Below are 11,634 nucleotides of genomic sequence, written 5' to 3'. Positions count from 1 at the left end.
CGACATATCAAGATTTCTAGCAGGAGGTGATGTCACAAACTTACTCATAACTGAAGGTGAATCAAATGCAGAGCTAGATGGCAATTCCTTACCTCCCCTCGTAGTTGAGGGCAAGACTTTGGTTTTTGGATCCTTCAGATTCTTCATAGTGATCAGCAGATATAAATCCCAAGTGACTCAGAGAATATAGCAATACCTCCCCGGCAACAGCGCCAGAAAAATGTTGACTGGCTCTCTCTGGCAATAGCTAGACGAATGTTGATTCTGTGACAACAAACCTTCCCCGGCAACGGCACCAGAAGAATGTTGCTAGCACTCCCCGACAACGAAACTAGAAGAATGTTGTTGATGGCCCACCAGCGCGTGGGTCGCAACAGTTTTCGAGGGTAGAGTATTCGACCCAAATTTGTTGATCGCCAAACACGAGGTGAGAGAATACTCTCGAGTATTAGCAGCTGAATGTGTCAGATTCAACCACACCTGAAAGATTAGTATCTGCAAGCAAAGTAGTAACAGCAAAGTAGCGAGTAACGGCAGTGGCAAGGAACAACAATAGTGACATCAGTAGCAAGTAGCAACAGAGAAAGCGACAGTAGTAACAGCAGTAGCAGCAGAGCAAGACAAGTAACAGCAGCAGTAGGACAAACTCGTAGGCAATGGGTCGGTGATTTGTTTGGATGATATTTATCATGCAATAGTTATATCACGGAGAGATATGTGGCTAGCTCCCGTTCGTCAATGTGATGTAGGCATGCATTCCGTATGTCGTCATACGTGCTTAGGGAAATGAACTTGCATGACATCTATTGTCCATCCATCTTGTGGCAGTGGGGTCCAAAAGGAAACTATGGGATATTAAGGTTCTCCTTTTAATAAAGAACCGGACCAACGCATTGGCACTTGGTGAACACATGAACTCCTCAAACTATGGTCATCACCGGGAGTGGTTCCGGTTATTGTCACTCCGGGGTTGCCGGATCATAACACATAGTAGGTAACTACAACTTGCAAGATCGGATCTAAAACACACATATATTGGTGACAACATAATAATTTCAGATCTGAAATCATGGCACTCGGGCCCTAGTGACAAGCATTAAGCATGGCAAAGTAGTAGCAACATCAATCTCAGAACATAGTGGATACTAGGGATCAATCCCCATCAAAACTAACTCGATTACATGATAGATCTCATCCTACTCATCACCGCCCAACGAGCCTACGAATAGATTACTCACGAACGACGAAGAGCTTCATGGAATTGGAGAGGGAAGAAGGTTGATGATGACGATGGCGACGATTTCCCCTCTCCGGAGCCCAAAACGGACTCCAGATCTGCCCTCCACATGAAGGATAGGTTGTGGCGGCGCCTCCGTATCGCAAACGCGATGAAATCTTCTCTCTTTATTTTTTCTGGGACGAAAGTGAACTTATAGAGCTGAGATTGGGGGCGGCAGAGCCATGTGGGCCCCACAAGCTTGCCCACTGCCATCAGGGGGTGGCGGTGGCAGGGCTTGTGGCCCACGGGCCCACCCCCTGAGGTGGATCCTTGTGCAGGTATTTTTCATATTTTCCAAAAATGTTCCCCGTAAATTTTCAGGACGTTCTGAGAACTTTGATTTCTGCACAAAAATAACACCAAGGCAATTCTGCTAAAAACAGCGCCAGTCCAAGTTAGTTCCATTCAAATCATGCAAATTAGAGTCCAAAACAAGGGCAAAAGAGTTTGGAAAAGTAGATACGATGGAGACGTATCACATCTCCATTCCTATTTGAACAAAGTTTCACCGATTAAATCAGCCAAGGATCGCTATAAATAAAATCCAAATTAAGGGGAACAAAGCTATACTAACCCATTCGATGGGGTTATGAATTGAGTAGCCTTCCTTGGTGTCCAGACTGATAAAATCCTCCTTTTACCCTTTGTAGAGGTCGGCTAATACGTCAGCCAATGCTGCTGGACTGGCCGGGCCCTCCCGCTTGAATCGAGTGGCATCACTTGAAGGATTGTATTGCCACAAGGGATGGGACCTTCGTTGAAGAGGTTGAGCGCATCGGTTTATGGCCACGGCCATTACATCGATCATGGTAAGCTTAAAATGTGTCAACAATTTTACCATGGCAACCAACTGCTTCACCTCCCAGATGTCTTCTTGATAAGGGCTCCTTGGGCGCCAATTGAACCACTTCTTAAGGGGAGCAGATGAGAATTAGGGCAAACCCCTTCAAACAGGGTCAAACAAAGGGAGATCTTTGATATAGAACCATTCTGAGGTCCACTCTTCGGAAGCTACCCTCGACGTCCCTACCGGATACCTGGTTCCCGCTATATGCCATACTTCGGCTCCGCCCACTTCACAAATAGTCCCTCCCTCAGTTCGGGGGACAAGGCAGAAAAATTTCCTCCACAGTTTGAAATGGGCCTCGCAACCAAGAAACATCTCGCAGAGGGCAACGGATCCCGAGATGTGGATGATGGATCTGGGAGTAAGGCGATGGAGTTGGATCCCATAATACTCCAATAAACCCCGTAAAAAGGGGTGAATAGGGAAGCCGAGGCCCCGTAAAAGGAATCGAACAAAGCATACTCTCTCCATCGTGTTGGGTGTGGGGAATTTCTCTGCAAAGGCCTTGCCATTGATAGAGGTTAGCCTAGAGCGAGAACGTGCCAGATCTGAGTCAAGCAAGTACCCCTGCACCTCAAGCAAACAGAGGTGCCAGACAGAACAACTAGCCCTATCACCTGGAAGAGAGCCATGAGGGCTTGAGGTTGAACCTGGAGCACTCGCCATATCTTTTTTCTCGGGTGTTCTTCTCGACGTTTGGAAGGGATGGAGAGCGTTGTTGAGGGTACGCACATGTTATATGATAAGTAACTTGTCTTTTTTTCTCTTGGGAAGGAACTTCCTATTTCTCATTGGCGTGCGGAAATTGAAGAGGTGGTGAAAAATATTCATTCTTGTGGGCCCAGCAATGTTTCATCGATCGCAGATGAAGAACGATCCGAACTGGGGTCAATCAAACATAAGGCAGAGCGCTCCCCAGAAGCCAAAGATTGTGAAAGCCTGGAGATGGTGAGCCTAGACTGCGGCATTAGAGGCTAGTTTGGGGGATACATACTGGGATTAAGGGGGTCTTCGGCCCACCAATTTGTTCTTCTGGGCCAGACTCGTGGGTCGTTCAACCATCGTTGAAGATACTAAGATCAAGATGGACTCTTCCGAAGACTTGGTGTGCAATCCAAGACAATTGTTGATCCACATACTCCTTTCCTTGATGTAACCGTCGTTGTGTAAACCCTAGCACCTCTAGTATCTATATAAGCCAGGGGGTTGTAGTTCATATGGGACTTCCGCTCATTGCGATCAGGGTTTTAGACCACAACATCCGATCTCGAGATAGATCAATGTTTTACTCTGAACTACTTCATGAATATAACAAAAGAAGGACATAGGGTTTTACCTCCATCAAGAGGGCTAGAACCTACGTAAAACATCATCTCCTTCGTCCCTTGTTACCCATTGATCCAAGATCCACATTTCGGACCCCCTACTCGAGATCAGCCGGTTTTGACATTGACATTCATCAAGCCGACGCAATCAAGAAAGGTGGTCCATATTGAGGAGGATAAGATCGTCATCATCTAGCTCAAGTGGACTATGCGCAAGGCAAAGGTTTGTCCTTGATAGGTTTTCTATTGTACTTGTCTTAGGGTGTTAGTTGGGAGATCGGGTTGTAGGATCGATTGTTGTACTATCAAGGGGGTGGGCTCTCAAGTGAGTAGCTTGATCGTATCGTTGGTTGAGACCTCAAACCATTAGCATCCTTGCATCATCCTTCTTGTTTCTTGTTTGGTGCTTTTTTGTGAGTTTTAGAGCTTATGGTCATCTTCATGACAAGCTCGAGTTCATCGAAAACGGAGTCCATATGCATCTTCTATGATGGTTTCGATGTGGGAGTTTATGAAAGTGCTTCTCTCATGGAGATTTCACTCATTTATATCATAGGCATACTTCCCCTACCTTGATGTTTGGATAGTATTTGTTGTCATCTATCTAACATGCTCGAGTTTGCTCGATTCGGAGCTCATTTGCAGAAGTTATCGTGGTTGTGGTGTTCCTGCATTCATGTGTTTCCTGTGTTCTGTTCCGGAAGGAACCAAGAGGAAGTACCACGCAAGGCATCGGTACTACCTCTTATCTGTGGTAGTACCGCTTATGGGCGGTAGTGCCATTGCCTAGTGGTGTGCGATGTACCGCTGGCTTCGGTGTCTTGACTTGTCATGTCAGACTGAGCGGTTTCTGGTCGGTAGTACGGCGCGGTAGTACCACTCCCAAGCGGTAGTACTGCCTATTACTACCGTGCCACTACTACCCTTTTTGGGCCTGGAACCCTCGACAAACTACGAGCGGTAGTAGGGTGCGGTACTACGTCCTATCTATGGTAGTACCACTCTCACAAGCGGTAGTACTGCTTAGACAGAACTACCTTTGCTCCTACCACCCCTGTATTTGTAGAGCTTCTATGCTGCAACCCAAGTGGTAGTACCGCTCCGGCGGCACTACCGCCTCGTGGCCTCGTGCCATTAACATGTGTGTCTCAGTCGCTCAAGCGGTAGTACCGCTTGTGTGCGGGCTGAGGGGGGTAACGGTTGGATTTTCCCCTCCTATTAAGGGGGTTCTTCTTCCCCTTTGGATCTTATCTCTTGAGCGTGTGTTTCCCCCCATTGTTGACCTTCTTCGAGCTTGCTAACTCCCAATGCCTCCAATGATTCTTGCTACTTCTTGATGAAAAATAAAGAGGAGATCTAGATCCACATTTCCACCAATCACTTTCTCCTCTATGTGAGGGAAATCCCTTGGATCTAGATCTTGGAGTTCTTTGTGAGCTCCTTGTTTTTATCTCATATTCCTCCATAGCTTTTGTTATTGTGGTGGGAGTTGAGTGTCTTCGTGTGTTGTTGCCATTCCATTAGTTGCATCGATTTGAGTTCTCCACGGTGATATGTAAGTTTGAGAAGCTTATTACTCTTGGGTGTTTGGGCACCCTAGAGATTGTGCCTCTTGGGTGCTTTGGCGCCCTAGACGGTTGATGGTGCCTGAGAGCTCAACCATTGTGGTGTAAATCTTCGGGCAAGCGTCAGACACTCCAATTAGGTTGTGGAGATTGCCTCGGGCAATTTGCACCTCAGAGCCACAATTCATTGTGGTGAAGCTTCGTGCTGGTATTGGGAGCCTCCAATTAAGTTGTGGAGATTGCCCCGGCCTTGTTTGCAAAGATTCGGTCGCCACCTTCAAGGGGCATCATTAGTGGAATCATGACATCTTGCATTGTGCGAGGGCGTGAGGAGATTACGGTAGCCCTAGTGCCTTCTTGGGGAGTATTGTGCCTCCACACCGCTCCAAATGGAGATTAGCATCCGCAAGGGTATGAACTTCGGGATACATTGTCGTCTCCGCATGCCTCGGTTATCTCTTACCCGAGCCCTTTACTTATGCATTTTACTTTGTGATAGCCTTATTGTTTCTTGGTATATATCTTGCTATCACTTAGTTGTTTATCTTGCTTAGCATAAGTTGTTGGTGCACATAAGTGAGACTAGTTGTATTAGGTTTTTTGCTTGACTAAAAAACGCTAGTTTTATTTCGCATTTGTTCAAGCCTAAATCATAATTATTTTAAAACGTCTATTGATGACACCCTCCCTCTAGGCAACATCCACATTCTTTCGGAGAAAGAGAGGGGGGAGGGTGGAAGAGATGGAGAGTGGTAGACAAAATGAAGGAGTATGGGACAAATATGCATTGTATTATAGGTGGAATCGGAAAAAGGACCCATAAAAGCGCACCGCCATTATTTTTGTGACCTAGTGCAACAACTTTGACACGTTGCATGAATATATTTTTTTCCCAAATGGGACATTATTTTTGTGATATTCCTACCTTATTGTCTTATGCCCTAAGATGATAAATACATATTTAAAATTATCTTATTCATAAAGATGTAAAGTTAGAAGAAAAGTAATCATGTTTTTTAGGAAATAAAAAATAGCGAGAAAATAAAAAGGTACAAAAATAGTCTTGCACACATGCCCTAAGATGGTATACTGTGCATTATTTCTAGCACTGTTCTTTTTGGGGATGGATTATGTATAATTTCTAGGGAAACGTTTTCCTTCGGCGCGCCGGCGGAACCGACGCGCCGGTCGCTTGCTCGCTCGCGCGGGCCATGCAGCATTTTACGCACGCGCGTGCTTCGCTGGTTAGGCCTTACAACATTTTTTCGCTCAGTTTTGCTGCAACACGTTTAATTTTGATGCAAACGTTTATCATTTTGCTACATTTTGTCCATTTAAAAAGCTGGTTGCAACTCGAGTTCGTTGGATTTTTGCTTCAACCGGCGTTTTGACTTTTGCTACAACCGTGTTAATTTTTGCTACAACCGGCATCTTTTTTGCTCCAACCGTTCATTAAAAAAGTTGCATACACGTCTACGTAGATTTTTGCTACAACCAGCGTTTGACTTTTGCTACCACGCACCATCAGCTTCGTTCTTTTGCTACGATCACGTAGATATTTTTTGTGCTTTTTTTTGCAACCGTTGATGAAAATTCCTGCATCGCGCCGAAATTTGCTGCATTGGGAGGAAAAATGTTGCATGGAGATCTAATGGTGCAGACACGCGGCGTTTGGTGGACCGTGCGGCCCGCGCGCTGCCGGCCGAAAGTTTCGGCCGACGTGCCGGCGCAGAGCACTGGCCTAATTTCTGTTACCTAGTGTAGCAAATGAACATTTTTTCCAAATGGAACATTAATTTTGAGATAATCCTACCTTATTTTCTTATTCCATAAGATGTGAAATAATGATTCAACATTATATTTATTGAAAAACACCAGAAGAAACAATCCTACTATGATTTTTGGTCAAAGTTTGTGAGGTTTGACTTTTAAAGAAAATATAGTAACTACATTATGAAACGGAAGGTGTATATTTTAGGAAATGAAAAAAAACTGTTGAAAAATTAAAAAAGGATGGTTTAGTCTCCATAATAATATTTTAGCGGAATGTAGAGAGAGAGAAAAAAAGCATGGTCGGCAGGATTCGAATCTTTCCCAAATGGAACATTAATTTTGAGATAATCCTTCCTTATTTTCTTATTCCATAAGATGTGAAATGATAATTTAATATTATATTTATTGAAAAAACATCAGAGGAAAACAATCCTACTATGATTGTTGGTCAAAATTTATGAGGTTTGACTTTTAAAATATATATATGAACTACATTATGAGACGGAAGGAGCATGTTTTAGGAAATACTAGTACAAATGCCCGTGCGTTCCACCGGGCAAGAAAAAAGTATCAAACCTGGTTGTTGTGTCATTATGTGGCATTAATTGTAATAAATATGTATAATAATGTTAAATGTTTTCTTTTAAAATATTAAGTACCGCTTACATAAAAATTGTACTCCTTCCGTCCGGAAATACTTGTTATGAATGTATCTAGACTTATTTTAGTTATAGATACATTCATTTTTAGGATAAATATTTTCGGACAAAGGGAGTATGATATTTTCAATAATATATATATTTTTTTTTATTAAATTTTAAATTTCTTGTAAAAGATAAATTTTTAAACATTTTGTTCAAAATGATTTTTTTATTGTGTGGTAATAATGTTTTGTTTTCTTATGGGAAATGGCATTTGTGTGTAGTACATATTTTTCATAAATATTTTTTGATAAATATTTTTTTATTGTTTTTTACACAACTTGCTTCATGTGTCATTGTGCATCATTTTTATATGGATTTTAATAATTTTCGACGATAATGTTAAATGTTAAATTGTTTTCCAAAATTTATGTATGCGTAATATTTTTAATACTTTTTAAGAAGTATTATTTTTATGAATTTTCAGCTTTTGTTTGACAAGAAACCTTTTTTTAATAATTTTATTTCTTTAACATTTTATGAATTTTGGGAAGCTGGTGATGTAGGACCATATTGCTTTACCCACTTTAATATTAAGAGTCCTTTTAGTAAAATATGAGGGTTGTGTTGTTAAAAAATAGTACCTAGTTCATCACGGGCATATTCTAATGCAACTTTCGGGCCATTTCCATGTATGAGATCGATAGAAAGAGTAGGCTGGACCAGAAAAATGATGTGGTAGCATATTATTTAAAATTAAATCTTACAATAACCTGTGCACTTCAACCATGACATTTCTTTTATGAAATACATACGACATTTGATTCATGTATAAAAATTACATCTTACATTGTTTATGTTGGTATCATCGAGTGTTACCTCTGGCATATCCGAGAACAAAACTTACTCGGCCTCCACCTGAGTTCTATTGGACTCCTTTGACAGCTGCGCACGCACACACAAGAGAGACATTAAAACCAATTATCCTACACTTGGGATAACTATCAAGATAAACTGGTACTACACAGTCACACTGGCAACTTGTTATTCAAGATGACACCTTTAAACACTTGGCTGACAATAGGAATTAGGAAATGATTGATACAATAACATGGTCCAACACTACAATTAGAATTTTATTCATTGACTGACTATGATGTAGTTGACACACGTCATGTGTTCAGTGCTGCATAAATTTTTGCTCTAGTCTATATTACATTATCAATGCTATGCACCAAAACGTAGTCATTAAATGGTCATGCTTTTGCTTTAGAAACTTTGTGTGGCGCTTACAAGTCCACGATCATTCAGAGTAAATGCAGTTTCACGTTTGCATTTTCTTTTAAAAACTGGAAGAGAGGATCACCTAATAATACTTGAACCAAACATGAATGACAAGTTTGTCAAGTGGATTAAATTTTAAGGGGCAACTAATTTCAGATTTAGCGAGCAAAAAAATAACAAATCAACGAACTATCAATTTTGTGACTAAATAATCAAAGGAGATTTCATAATCCTAATAGTACTCTGCCAATAGCCAGCAGCCTACTCGCGTGAAACCACTCACTTCCTCCCTGTAAAGCTATACACACATGAACACATAGGCACAACCAGTGGCACACACCCATGCTTCCTCCCTGTAATCGATGGGAATAGAAAAGCGGGAGCTTTATGCTGGCCATGATCGCTGTTATGAATCTAGTCTGTAGGGCTACAAGAACAATGCCTTGCCTAAGTTGTTGAGCACTGGATGCCAACAAATCTTGGCCTACCTACAGCCAAATTTGGACGCCAAACTTACTAATACTGCGTGACCCACAAGCTGCTTCCCAATTAGGTAATTGTAAATATGCATGTGTTGCGGCCCTCGCGTATTGCGTTGTGTACTCTATGTGTGTAATAATCAGTTATAGTGACAAAAGCAGAATCAGACGCAGGGAGCACAACAAAGACACCAAACATTCATAAAGCTATCATACTTCAAGCCCTTCTAATTCAGAGATGAACTTATAAAACAAAAATCAAACATGAGTGGGATACATACCTCTGACAAAGTCGGAGGCATTGGAGTACTAGATGGATGATCTTCTATCTCCGGCCAAGTCTGCACTTCTTTCTCTGGCGAAATCGGCGGATTCATCAGTTTCACCGACAAACTCGACGACCACATTAGTTAAATCGATAATTGTGCCGATGAAGATTTCGGCCGAGGTGATCTACTTCTTATAGCAGCTAACAAAAGATGAAAAATTATTCTGTGCTGGTCGTATTGTAAGCAATGTCTGCAGAGGAACTGTCCATGTCATTCAAGCCAAGCTCCTCATTCTGCTCCCAACTCCTCTCATAATCTTCAACCACCATTCATAGTGATAAATACGTCGAATAAGCCATAATTGCAGTTAGTTATGTGCATTCTTTACTAATATAAGAGCATTTAGATCACTACTTAAGTGATCCAAATGCTCTTATATTAGTTACAGAGGGAGTAATTAGTATGACTCCAAAGAACTACAGTCACAAGCTTCATGGTTAATTGAAAAACTTCCACAGATCATTCATACTTATTAAAATGCCAATGCATGAATGTCCCTTCATTGGTTTGAATAATACATGACGTTGCGTACAATTCATTGATTAGGCTAACTTACATGATGTTGCGTACAATTCATTGATTAGGCTAACTTACTGAGTAGCTGGATGTCATCTTCTATCAAATTTGTGGCTGGAGCGACAAACGAAGCCGCTAACGCATCATCTATAATTAAGGTCCAAGGCTCTTGTAGAGTCAGGAGCTGAAATTATACATTGTGTAAATGTTATTGAAATAGGTATAGAATATTAATTCACAATTAATTAGCCCAATCACGCCCGTCCACTGAAAATAATCAGTAATTTTCTAACCAGACCTCCAACCAAGTTTAGCATGGACCAAGGTTAGGACAAAACAAAACAAGCAGGAAGGACCCAATACATCATGAATAGGGAAGTTATCAAAAAAAATCACTTCATACTATAAAGAAAGAAACTCAAGACACTCAAGAACTGAGATGCTATGGAAGGAAAAACATAGCCATAATCTTCTCCAGATTGGAGGTGAAGGAGTCTCTGCTAAAATAGATAGAACATTCCAGCTAAAAGAAACTGGTACCTTTGATAATCTTTGCTGAAAATCAGCCCATTTCTTTTTCTTCCATTCATTTGTGCTATCACCCAACTGGAATCCATGAACCCGCTCCAGAGCTGCAGCCCCAAAATAGAACCTAGCATTTGAGTTTGAGAAGAATAACAATTACATCTATTCAGGTGTATTTCATATCGATATAAGTTGCATAAACTATGTTGAACAAACAAGTTTCCACATCGTTGAAAAAAGTACTTCCTGTACAGAGCAGTTAGATGCATAAGCACCATGATTTCCCCTGCTTGCGAGCGGCGATTATGCAGCCCATGAGCCGCACTCATAAACGGACTGGATGCACCGCCTTGGAAGAAGACCACCATGCCCAAGCCAAGATGTGACAGTGTGAAGAGGTCGTCCTGCGCCCCCGCCTTACCTGCTCTGCGGTCGAAGAAGGTGAAGGCCAAGTCATCGAGTGTTGTCGCTGTGGCGACTGCTGGAATGGTGGTGCATCCTCCTCCTCTCCCTTTGGCCCGGCCACCACCCATGGAGGAGGATCCGATATCACTCGTCAGAACCCGCACGAGACGAATCGAGACCTGTGGAGACGACGCCCTTCCTGAGGTCCACGACGAAGATCTTCTCGTCAACGCCCATCTTCTGTAACCATATCGAAGCCCCGAGGGATTCCACGGGTAAAAAGAGGGAGAGGGGGATTCCATACGTACCTTGGGCGAGATGTTGAGCTGGTAGACGAAGCCGACCTTGTTGGCGATCTCCTTCCCGGCGTCGGTGGCGAGGTGGCATGCCGCTGTGTGGGACGAAGGACGCGTCCCCAGAAGCCAGTTCATTGATTAGGCTAACTTACATGATGTTGCGTACAATTCATTGATTAGGCTAACTTACTGAGTAGCTGGATGTCATCTTCTATCAAATTTGTGGCTGGAGCGACAAACGAAGCCGCTAACGCATCATCTATAATTAAGGTCCAAGGCTCTTGTAAAGTCAGGAGCTGAAATTATACATTGTGTAAATGTTATTGAAATAGGTATAGAATATTAATTCACAATCAATTAGCCCAATCAC

Source organism: Hordeum vulgare, chromosome 6H (genome assembly GCF_904849725.1).
Source record: "Hordeum vulgare subsp. vulgare chromosome 6H, MorexV3_pseudomolecules_assembly, whole genome shotgun sequence".
NCBI classification, from domain to species: Eukaryota; Viridiplantae; Streptophyta; class Magnoliopsida; order Poales; family Poaceae; genus Hordeum; species Hordeum vulgare.
This window is presented reverse-complemented; position numbering follows the sequence as displayed.